This window comes from Giraffa tippelskirchi, chromosome 6 (assembly GCF_054371585.1).
Source record: "Giraffa tippelskirchi isolate mGirTip1 chromosome 6, T2T-mGirTip1v1.2.pri, whole genome shotgun sequence".
Lineage (NCBI taxonomy): Eukaryota > Metazoa > Chordata > Mammalia > Artiodactyla > Giraffidae > Giraffa > Giraffa tippelskirchi.
Genome location: NC_137280.1, coordinates 123,325,875 through 123,338,311, shown reverse-complemented (window position 1 = coordinate 123,338,311; position 12,437 = coordinate 123,325,875). Strand labels below are relative to the sequence as shown.

At 38.3% G+C, this 12,437-nt stretch overlaps 1 protein-coding gene and 1 long non-coding RNA gene across 9 annotated transcripts in view; both read right to left on the bottom strand.

Moving 5' to 3' along the window:
• Positions 1 to 12,437, bottom strand: part of CTNNA1 (catenin alpha 1) — a 370,505-nt gene that overhangs the window by 76,408 nt on the left and 281,660 nt on the right. The window lies entirely within an intron of this gene.
• Positions 6,943 to 11,464, bottom strand: LOC145510235 (uncharacterized). The gene is made up of 2 exons (XR_014056894.1): positions 10,332 to 11,464; positions 6,943 to 9,461 (listed from the first exon to the last, which is right to left on the bottom strand). It is a non-coding gene; the product is annotated as an uncharacterized LOC145510235 (long non-coding RNA).

Here is a 12,437-nt window from a genome sequence, read left to right as displayed (position 1 = left end):
AATACATAACTGAGGATTAAGGATCACTATTATGTTGGGGATTTTCTGCTTAGGAAAAAACATACTTCAAGTCTACGTCTAATTTAGGAAGCAGCCCATCCAACTGTGGAGGATTTGGGTTCCAGGCAGATCTGCCAGAACTACTGAGGGGTCTGACCAAGTGAAGTATGAGAATTTTAAGACAAAGATAACCCATCAGTCAAGGAGAATATGTTTCATGATTGCTGGACAGTGATCCTCCATATTCTCCATATTCCAGTGATCCTCCATATTCCAGTGATCCTCCATATCCTCTCTTAAATATAAAACTTGTGCAGAATTAACCTCTCAGAATGAAGACCTACATTTGGTCATATCAAAGCCTATAGATCATGTGACCCAGATTTTTCAATTCAAGAACTTCTTTCTTGACATTCTCTTTCCAAGATCATTATCTGGTTTATCCAACAAGGCAAACTGCTTTATCTGCTCCTTTACCCACAACTTTTCTGCACTTTCCCACATCTCTTGGCCCTAACTGCTCTCTTTCCTCTTTTACAACCACATTCCACTTCTCTTCATGCTTTCCAAAACAGGAAAGATAAGCTACTCTATTAAGAGGAAAAAGTTTGACTGTCATATATGCATTGCTAAGCAACCCCTTTTAAAGAAATAGCCATAATTTCAAAAATACTCCTCAACTCCACCAAACCAAATGCCTATCCGCTGCAAATGAATCTATACAACTTGGGAAATACTATTAGAAACACAAGTACACATCTTGAGTTGTCTTCTTAGTCTACCCTTGCCTTTGTATAGATTCAAGTATCAAATATTATTATTCACCATTCTTATCCTGTCAAAAGATAAGAAATATGAGCCATTTAAGGATAGTGACTTTTTTGCTCTTAATAAATAGCACTCACTCCAGGTCTATGACCAAATAAAATCCCTAACACTCTTCACATATTTAATGTTAATAGTTATTTTGCTGGTTTTATGTGGGAGATGGGGAATGCACCCTAAATGCACCCTAGAGGATAAAGGACATAGGTATAGAGAACATGGTTCTAAAAATTTCAGAAATGTAGAGTTCTCAAGATAATACTTGGTAATTTTTACTTCCCTCATCTGTGCTCTAAATTTTCACATACGTTTTGTCAGAATTCCATTGAATTGGCCACAAAAACACTGATCTTTCAAGTGAAAGTATTTTCTGCCATAGCTTTTGCTCTAAATAGAAAGATAAGAGCATTAGGCGCTTCATGCTAGGACTGTCACCCATAGCACACACCAAGAAACTGGGTCCAGAAATGACCCTGTGAATGCTACCTTCTCTCTGATCAATCTCCCTAACTCGCCCTTGAAATTCAAAAGGGAAAATGGCAGTTAGAAAGAAGGAAAAAGAATATATCACCTTCAGCACACTTCTATAGGCATTCTGGGACAGTGCCAAGTCACCACGTCACCACGTTTTCCTCTCGTCTCCTGACAATCCCTTCAGGCCAGTAGGTGCAAAACTGCTCTCTGACATCTGCCATCAACTTCCAACAACTACAGCCCATTTTATTATTGTGGTAAAACTGCTAGTCTAAGATTTATCTACTCCTCTACATGAAAACCTAATAGCAGGTGGTCAGGAATTTTCTTCCTTTTGATGCAGCATTCCTAAAGTGTCAAAAGACATTATACTGCATAAGCGATACCATCATCTAGACATCCAAAGTCGAAGAAAGAGTCAACTTGCTCAAGGGTTTGTCTAAAGTGGGCTTGACATTCCCAGCAAAGACATCACCCTAAGTTATTACAAAAAACAATTAAGCAAATATAACTTTGTTAAAAATACAAACCTTCTGGCTTCCGAAAATAATAATCAGTATTTTTAAGATCGTGCCTTATAAATATTTTATGTCAATTTTCAAACACACATACACACTCCTCAGTTTAAATTGAAAAGAGGATGGGGGAGGGGCCTAGGGATTAGATAAAACCTATGAAAGGCTATATTCTTTAGTCTGATTTATGAATTAGTATTTAAACTAACTGATTCCAAGACCTAATATCAACTGGGAGTAAGAACGCTATAGGTGGCATAGATTGAGAAGGGGAGGAGTGAAAAAGATTAAGATTCTGCTTTCCACATGTTAAAAGCTGAAGTTCAAGTAATGGATGACAAATTTAGAATAAAGATCAAGGCTGGAAATATAAACTTTGAAATCATCCACAAATAGAGGAATTTTTAAGTCATAAGACTGAATGACTTCAAGGGACTGAGAGATGGAGAAGGGATTCATAAAACCACACTCTTCTACATCAACCTGAGAAACCTTTAAACAGTTATCTATCAAATAACAGTCAACCAAAAAAGGAAGGGATTCAAGTGCAGCACCCCCCTCTCAACATCAAAGGCACATGAGCAAATCACATTCTACTGGAAAACTAACAGAAATAAGGTCAACTTAATTCATGAAAATGAGCTGAAACACTGCATATCAAAGGAATCGGTACTATTAAGGATCCACATTACTTTAGGAAGGGAGAATGATTACTACTACAGTAAATCCACCATTCGTCACACCTCTAAGTATGTTCTCCAATCCAAGTAGTTGAAACAGATGATTCTGCCCTCAATGAGGTCTGTGTAATAAACCAAAGATCCAGTAAGAGAACATGGAACAATCAGAAAAGCAGGTTTCAATATGGGGGGAAATGTATGATTCATTTACTTGAAAAACAAGGCAAGTATTTAATAAAATGATAATCATATAATGTTCTCTATCTTCATAGAGGATTGGGTTACAAAGTGTGTGCATTTATCAAAACCTATTGAATATTTAAAATTTGTACATTCTACTGTATAAAATTCACCATAAAAAATTAAACTCAGATGCATGCTGTAACGTTTACAGATGAAACATGCCAAGTATCTGCAAATGACTTTGGAATGAATCAAAACAATAATAAGATGGGACTTTCCTGGTGGTCCAGTTGTTAAGAATCCACTTGGCAATGCAGGGTACACAGGTTCAATGCTTGCTCCGGGAAGATTTCCCACACCTATGGACAACTAAGCCCATGCACGGAAACTACTGAGCCCAAGCACCGCAACTACTGAAGCCCTCACACTCTAGAACCTGTTGTGCTCTGCAACAAGAGAAGCCACTGCAATGAGAACGAAGTGCACTGCAACTAGAGAAAGTCTGAGTGCAACAATGAAGACCCAGCACAGTCCCCCCACCCAAAAAACTTAAAAATACATAAAACAGTAATATGATGGACACAGGAATGGATAAATACGTGATAAAGCAAATATCAAAAAATCAATCACAGAATCTACAAAATAGGTGTGTAAATATGCGTGTTCAATTGAAAAATTCTTTCCAGTTCTATACATGTATGAAATTTTTCATAATAAAATTTGGGAAGGAAAGGGAATATATAATCACAAGTCTAATTTATGGTATGGACCATCTAACACATTATTCTCAACTGGAACTATAGTGTTGCATGGTGGCTAAGAGCTCGAACTCTGGAGTCGTGCTAAGTTCAAAGTGTAGTTTTGAACTTACTACCTGTGAGATCTTAAACCAGTCATTTAATCTCTCTGTCTTAACAGTATGAAGCTCATGTTCAGAAGATTAAATGAGAATGTGTGTAAAATACTCAGAACAATTCCTGGCACACAGTGCTAAAGTGTAACCTGTATTACTACTACTACTTCATAATATATTTAAATAATTCAACAAGTACTTCAACTTTCACTATATGAGATGTTCAGGTGATATAGGCACGTGCCCTCAGGAGTTTATAGTTTAGTCAGAGGTTAAATTTAAAAGAGTCAATAAGTAACTAATAAAAGAAGCCCCCAAAATGTGAACTGGATTGGTGCCACCTGGATCTCTGTGATGGATTTAGAAAAGGAGGGGGTCACTGAAAAATGCAGTGGAGAAAACAGCCTTAAGCTAGGTACAAAAGTACAAGCAGGATTTCAATATGACTGGCTGTGGGGGGGGGGTGGCCAACACCTCTGATCTGACAAACTGATACCAATAAGTGAGCAAAGGTAAGTCCAAATGCCAAGGGGCTTCTGGGACCAGGAAAGGTGCTCAGATTTAACATGGTCACAAGAACAGCCACTCCAGATTTGTGGAGATGACTAGAATTATGATGGTCAAAGTGGTGATTTAGAAAAATGTATTTTAGCAATTTTTCTTGTTTTGCTGAGAAAAACAAAACCTATAATTTTAACTATCAGAGAAGGGCTGCAGGAGAAGACGAATAAAAGATTTATATGAAGGACAAACAAAGGGTAAGAACCAATGGCCAGTTGAGAAAAAAACAAATGACTCTCTCAGAGCTTTGCTCAAATGAAATGAGGGCAGCATGAGGGGCAAAAATGTAAGAAATCATTTCTTCACTAGCATGTACTACATAGAGCGTCCAAGTTCCCATGTTAATTTCAAGTTTTCATTATTAATCTCCAATCTGAAACTATTTTCTGAGAAGATACATGGTTTCTTCATGTTTTCGTATTTACAACTTTCTTATCAAGTGTCAATAAGGACTCCCTCTCCTGAATGAGACAGAAAAGGCAAAACCAGTCTCTACTCTTTGAAGTATGGAGCAAATCTCTTGCGTGGGTCCCCTTCACTCTAACAAAATCTATTATGTACTCTTAAATTCTCTGCAAGCTAAAATTTTAAACTTTGAGAACGATAATTTCTGATTCCCTTGTATGGTACAAATATTAAACAGAAATGCAGGAGCACAGTGTAGTGACAACCTGCTAATTTAACTCTCTCACATACTACAAAAGAATCTTATTATAAGGTTTAATGTGTTACTTTCATATATAAGAGGTTCATTAATGGCTTCACTGTTAAGATACCTCAGTGAAACTGCTACTTTTTAAAAAAACTGTGGAATGGCTGCCAATATAATTTTAATAAAGCCCTAAACGTTATCTACATACTATCTTAATAACAGAAATTGAAGATGAAAAATGACACCTTAAGGGTTACATTTCACAACTAAAACAAGTTTCAGAATTTCAGAATCCTTTCATCTCCTATCCGAATTTAATACCATCATGTTTTTCGTTCCCTGTCTATAATCAAAAACTTTCTCTTCCTTTAGAAAGACTAGGAAACCATCATACTTTTAAGAGTTCTTCGGTGTGTCGAATAAGAAAATACATTTTTGTTTTTCCAGATTTTCATTACAATCAAGACTAGCTAAAACAAAAAAAGAAGGGAAAATTAAAAACACATAGGGTAATTTGAGCACTTTTAAACACACCTGTACAAATAAATGGGAAAACTGTGTAAAAAAGTTATGTATTTTTTAAAGTACATGAAAGGAGAAAAAAAGAATAAATCAGTTTTTCCCTCTTTAAAAGAAGACCAGCTGATAAATTTCTCTACTTAAGCAAACCATGAAAATTATCAGATATCCAGATTTTTTTGTACAGACTTAAGAATTCTACAGTTAGAACCAGACAGAGTATCACAGACTCACAGACTGGTTCAAAACTGCGAAAGGAGTACATCAAGGCTATGTATTGTCACCTTGCTTATTTAACTTATATGCAGAGTAAGTACATCATGGGAAATTGTGAGGCTGGATGAAGCACAAGCTGGAATCAAGACTGCCAGGAGAAATATCAATAACCTCTGATATGCAGATAACACCACCCTTATGGCACAAAGTGAAGAGGAACTAAAGAGTCTCTTGATGAAGGTGAAAGAGGAGAATGAAAAAGCTGGCTTAAAATTCAACATTCAAAAAACTAACATCAAGGCATCCAGTCCCATCACTTCATGGCAAATAGATGGGGAAAAAGTGGAAACACTGACAGACTTTATTTTCTTGGGCTCCAAAATCACTGCAGCCACAAAATTAAAAGACACTTTCTCCTTGGAAGAAAAACTATGACAAACCTAGACGTTATAGTAAAAAGGAGAGACATCACTTTGCCAACAAAAGTCCATCTAGTCAAAGTTACGGTTTTCCCAGTTGTCATGTACAGATGTGAGAGTTGGGCCACAAAGAAGGCTGAATGCCAAAGAATTGATGCTTTCAAACTGTGGTGCTGGAGAAAACTCCTGAGAGCCCCTTGGACAGCAAGGAGATAGAACTAGTCAATCCTAAAGAAAATCAACCCTGAATATTCACTGTAAGGACTGATGCTAAAACTGAAGCTCCAATTCTTTGACTACCTTATGCAAAGAGCCAACTCACTGGAAAAGACCTTGATCATGGGAAACATTGAGGGCAAGCGGAGGAGGGGACGACAGAGGACAAGATGGTTGGATGGCATCACTGAGTCAATGGATATGAATCTGAGCGAAGTTCAGGAGATTGTGAAGGACAGGGAAGTCTGGTGTGCTGCAGTTTGTGGGGTTGCAAAGAGTCGGATACGACTGAGCGACTGAACAACAAAGAATTCTACATAATTTTTGATTTAAGGGACTTCACCAGCAGTCCAGTGGTTAAGACTCCGTGCTCCCATTGCAGGCAACACACAGAGGACACGAGTTTGATCTCTGATGGGGGAACTAAGATCCCAAGTGCCATGCAGTCAAATTATATATATATATGTGTATGTGTGTGTGTGTGTGTGTGTATATATATATAATTTTATATATAAATATATAAATTTACATGTATTTTTAAATTTAACCAAAGTAGGGGAAACTGTAAATGGGGAGATCCTACCAGATATCAACTTCTGTTGCTTTCTGCAGCTCTTTTTACAAGAAAAAAAAGGGACATGCTTTCCTCTTCTGCTAGAAAGGGAAAAAATGGAGACTGTCTCAGCCACCTAACACTGAACGTGTGGGATCCCGAAACACCTCCAGGCGAGGGTCTGCAACTAGAACCACTGGTAAAATACAGTTCTCAACAAAGTACAAATTTTTAGGAGACAGGTGGGGGAAAATGTTTTACCCAGTATGTATTAGATTTTCTCTTTTTTTCTGGAGGATAACTGCTTTACAATGGTGTGTTGGTTTCTGCCATACAACTCGAATCAGTCTTAATTACATATATAAATTATATACAGGCTCCCTCTTGAGCCTGTATTATATTTTCTGTATTGGTATTACAAGGTTTCTACTGGTGAATCTACAATTTCCAACATCCACAATAACTTTTATATATACAACTGGCTGGTTAGTTTGCTTGGTTAAAAGGCTAGTCATGGAGTTTGGTCATTGCAGAGATCAGATTTGCTCTTCACATTCTGAACTCAAAACTTTTTGTCTGTGAAATTGAAAACATCTGTCAATGGTTACAACTGGTACTCAAAACTGTAAGAATATCAGTGAAAATGCTTTTCAATGCTAAGGAGAAATCAGAGTATATGTCCCATGAAGTAAGAAATACCTCTACATACAGTATAATATGCCATCCTTATCCCTTTTAAATGAATAGTATCCACATGAGATAAGAAAGAATAAGATGACATCATAATAAATTAGTCCAAAGGGGGAGGGGAAGGAACTGGGAGAAATGTCTACAGAAAGGCTTAGGGGGATTTTTATTTTCCCCCAACAGAGGGACACAGTAGGTCAAATGCATCCCACCCTAAAATCCTTTACTGTCAGTATATCACAAAATGTCTGTATTTTACACTACTGTAGCCAGAGAAGTTTGCCAAACAGTTCTTTCTTCCACCTCTTCTCTCACTTAAGTCTCTCTCCAGTGATGCTTGGCAGCCTACTCATTCAGCCTTTCCTTACTTGAGAGCTTTCAAGCATTTACACTTTTCACTTAAGTCTATGGAAGAGAGTATTTCAATAGGCACAAGTCCTCTGCATTCAGTTGGGGAAAAACGGAAGTAAAAAGACCTATGTCAAGACAAAATAAAACAGCCTCTATCTGTCTCAAAGAGAATGCCATTATTTAGCTCATTTTTTGTCAAAGATTTTTTTTTTTAAACTTTGGCACCTCTCTCTGATTTCAAGTCTTGTACCAACATTTTTACTTCATTAAATGTGTAGTTACATTCAATGCTTGCATTCAAGAACTTGTATATGCATAAATAAACCACAGATACCCACACAAATTCTGCAGACGTAGGTAAAAATAAAAACAAATATTCTTAAAATTATTTACAAGTATAGAAATCCTGCAGATGTGATGTCAATGAGAATTGTGAAAGACAAGTTTACCATAGAATGCTATATAGAAGGAAATGTTCTGAAAACCTATACTAAACCAGCTCTATGATTGGGCTTCTTCCCTTTCCTGCCAAGACAAATGACTTCTAATAGCCTGACAACTAAAATAGCCTGTGTGGAGGAAAAATCTTTTTGGAAAATTGTATAGAAGCTCAAAGTTAGGCAATTAACTTTGTATTCAACCATGAAATTTTTACAAAGGAATTTGTACTTGGATTATGTCAATTTATATGATAATCTCATCTGAAAATTCTTTTCCTAGAACCAGAATAAAACAATCTTTTCTCCTTTTTGGGTACTACTTCTGCATGTACACACACAGCAATAGCTTATTTAATGAGCAGTATAAACATAAGTCACCATCCAACCGGAAGAAACACTGGAGCATTTATCCCACATCAGGCAAATGATAGATTGTGATGGATTTGTGTTGGGTCAATTTAGCCAATTCAGAACTACACTTTCCAGAATTCCCTTCCCTGTACAGTTCCAGTTTAGCCTGTGTAGAAAGCTATGTGCATGTGTATGGGTGTGTCGCAGCACTGTTTACAATAGCCAGGACATGGAAGCAACCTAGATGTCCATCAGCAGACGAATGGATAAGGAAGCTGTGGTACATATACACAATGGAATATTACTCAGCCATTAAAAAAAAATACATTTGAATCGGTTCTACTGAGATGGATGAAACTGGAGCCCATTATACAGAGTGAAGTAAGCCAGAAAGAAAAACAACAATACAGTATACTAATGCATATATATGGAATTTGAAAGATGGTAACGATAACCCTATATGCGAGACAGAATAAGAGACACAGATGCATAGAACAATTTTATGGACTCTGAGGGAGAAGGTGAGGGTGGGACATTCTGGGAGAATAGCATTGAAACATGTATATTATCATATGTGAAACAGAACACCATTCCATGTTCGATGCATGAGACAAGGGCTCAGGGCCGGGGCAATGGGATGACCCAAAGGGATGGGATGGGGAGGGAGGTGGGTGGGGGGTCCAGGAAGGTGAACACATGTAAACCCATGGCTGATTCATGTCAATGTATGGCAAAAACTATTACAATATTGTAAAGTAATTAGCCCCCAACTAAAATAAATAAATTTATAAAAAAAAAAAAAAAGAATTATCTTTGCCTTTATAATTTCTGTATTATACAGTTGCATCTGTTAAAAGTGACTCCTAATTTCTTATAATTATATTTTAAAAGGCAATATGGAGTCTAAAAAGCAGCTATAATTAAACTATAGTAGTCACCAGATTCGGAGAAGGCAATGGCACCCCACTCCAGTACTCTTGCCTGGCAAATTCCATGGACGGAGGAGCCCGGTAGGCTGCAGTCCATGGGGTGGCTAAGAGTCGGACAAGACTGCGCAACTTCACTTTCCCTTTTTGCTTTCATGCATTGGAGAAGGAAATGGCAACCCACTCCAGTGTTCTTGCCTGGAGAATCCCAGGGACAGGGGAGCCTGGTGGGCTTCTGTCTATGGGGTCGCAGAGAGTCGGACACGACTGAAGCGACTTAGCAGCAGTCACCAGATTCACTGGATCCTGGGAAGGAAAGTACGACGGTGTAAAAAGGAGGAGGTGGGACAGAAAACCGAAGAATGAAGGCAGTGAAAAAAGGATGCACAGTGGAAAAGAGGCTGGAATCACTGTCCCGGAAAATTGCCAAGAAAGAAGTGAAAGTAGTTCCCTGAACTGAGCCTGGAAGCAGAAAATGTTGATGGAGGCAGGGGTCAGGGGTGGCTATTAGCCCACAGCCCCACAGGCAACGCCCATACTCCTGAGAAGGCACTGCTGCTACTGCTGCTGCTGCTAAGTCGCTTCAGTCGTGTCCGACTCTGTGCGACCCCAGAGACGGCCGCCCACCAGGCTCCCCTGTCCCTGGGATTCTCCAGGCAAGAGTACAGGAGTGGGTTGCCATTTCCTTCTCCAATGCATGAAAGTGAAAAGTGAAAGTGAAATCGCTCAGTCGTGTCCGACTCCCAGCGACCCCATGGACTGCAGCCTACCAGGCTCCTCCATCCACGGGATTTTCCAGGCAAGAGGACTGGAGTAGGTTGCCATTGCCTTCTCCGAGAAGGCACTGAGGCACTGTTAAAAGTGTTGCAATATCACACACACATACACACACACACACACACACACACACCCCAATACTTAGAAGGTTAATACCAGGCCTGATAGAGGCTTCCAAAATCCTGCTCCAGCACAACAGCATCCTGACTGGGCAGCACCCACATTAACCAGCTGTACCTATAATGAGTATCTCCCCGACTTAAAGACAGAAACCATCCATTCCCATCATAGTTCACCTTTACCCACAAGCACTGTAGCATAACTTCCCAAGATGACCAGTTGCCTTGATCAACTGGAAAATCACCTGAAGATGTGAAGTTTAGGGACCTAGAAGCCCAGGTGTCAGAGACCAAGCACAATAGTGCCCAGTAATATAAGAGAGGCTCAGTAAGACAGGAATCCAGTGAAGGCAACATGGTTCCCCCTCTCCTGATTACCCATGATATGCTCAACACAGAATATTTTGTGAAATTATCCCTAAAACTGCACTCCCCAGGCATCTATCACTGGTTACATTACACTGCATGTTTTCCACTGCCACAAGGCAAAGAGTACTTTTTGTTTGTTTATTAATAGTCTTTCTTCCTATAGCACAGTGTGGCAGTGTTTTTACCATGGCTATAGGCAATGCACAATATCCCCTAAACTGAATCTAAAAAGTCCTTCTGTATGGCTGAAGTTAAAGATCCAATATTAGAAAGCAGAAACTACTATCAGTCACAAAAGTAGACAGGGTTCCCCACCCCCTAGTAGTGGTTAATAGGCAAAAAAAAGTCACAGAGGTATTATCTTTGGGACTCTAAAACCAGAAAGCATCATTCAGTGTTTTTTCTGGACAAGAGCCAGAGTTAGGAGTTAAAGACCACAGGAATTCTCAGATATGCAAAACTGAAAGAGACTATAGTGAAATGATAAAACCTTGAAAATTATTATAGTGAATGAAGACTACTATAAACCATCTGTGATGATAAAATGTAATAAATTATGAAGTATAAAGAGATGCGACACGCTAAAATAAACATTTCAGTAAATGCCTATTGGCTATACAGATAATACACTAAGATGTGCTGTCATAATAATAATTATGTGTTAAAGAGAAGTAACCTCAATATTATACAGAACAGTCAATAATCGAGCACCTAGCCTAGGGCTACTCAATCTGACTTGGTTGAAAAACAATTCAGACATGAAACACAACACAATGACTACATTCCAAGCATGTGAGGTTTACAGACTTCATTACAATAAGGGACTGGAAGCTGATGCCCCAGTAGAGAGAATAAAACAGAGGGCTCAGATTAAATACCTAAGAAAGTAGCAGGAAAGCAATGACAAACAGGAAACAGCTTTCTTAGGAGTGAAAAAAGATTGCAGAAACTTCTGACCAAAAAAGGGGGCTGTGGAATGCAATTCAGTGGTCATAACAGCAAAGAATATACTCAAGAAAACTCTTCGGGGCAGGGGGCGGGGAACCCCAAGCAGAAGTCAGGAGATTATCAGAGTAAAGTCTCTTTTACAATTAAGTAATGTAACTCTCAAAACAGACATCTTTAATTGTGTGTGTGTGTGTGTGTGTGTGTGTGTGTGTGTACTTTACTGTACCTACAGAAAACATTTCTGGAAGAAACAAACTATAAGAAGAAAAAAAATTGATGGCTAGAGAACAGGAATGAAAGGGGACTTCATATAAACTCACTATATCCCTTTTATACCCTTATTTTGCACTATGTAAATACATTACCTATTTTAAGAACTAAAAAAACCTTTTTTTTAGGTAGAAAGCAACACCGTAGTCATAAGGATCTCAGCTTAACAATAAAGACCTACATTTTTCAAAACAAATCTATCAGAGTCCGCAAATGAAACACTTTCCCACTTTTCCATATCATTTCTGAAGCAACTAACCATTAATCCAGTGAGTAAGTTCACAGATAACACCTGAAAGCAACTGTTCATATCTCCTAAGTGAAGACTGATGATGTCAGCCAGTCCACATGCCTCACTTCTAAGTCAGCCTAGCTTAACTACAAAGATTTTTCCCTTCAGCCATTTTAGAACTCTAAAAAGAAATAAAGATTATAAATATCAAAGGGAAAAGAAACCTTCTAGACTTCACATTACCTGTTTCAGTGTCTTTTTAATACTATATATGCAACACCTAAACATTGTTTTCGGTTAT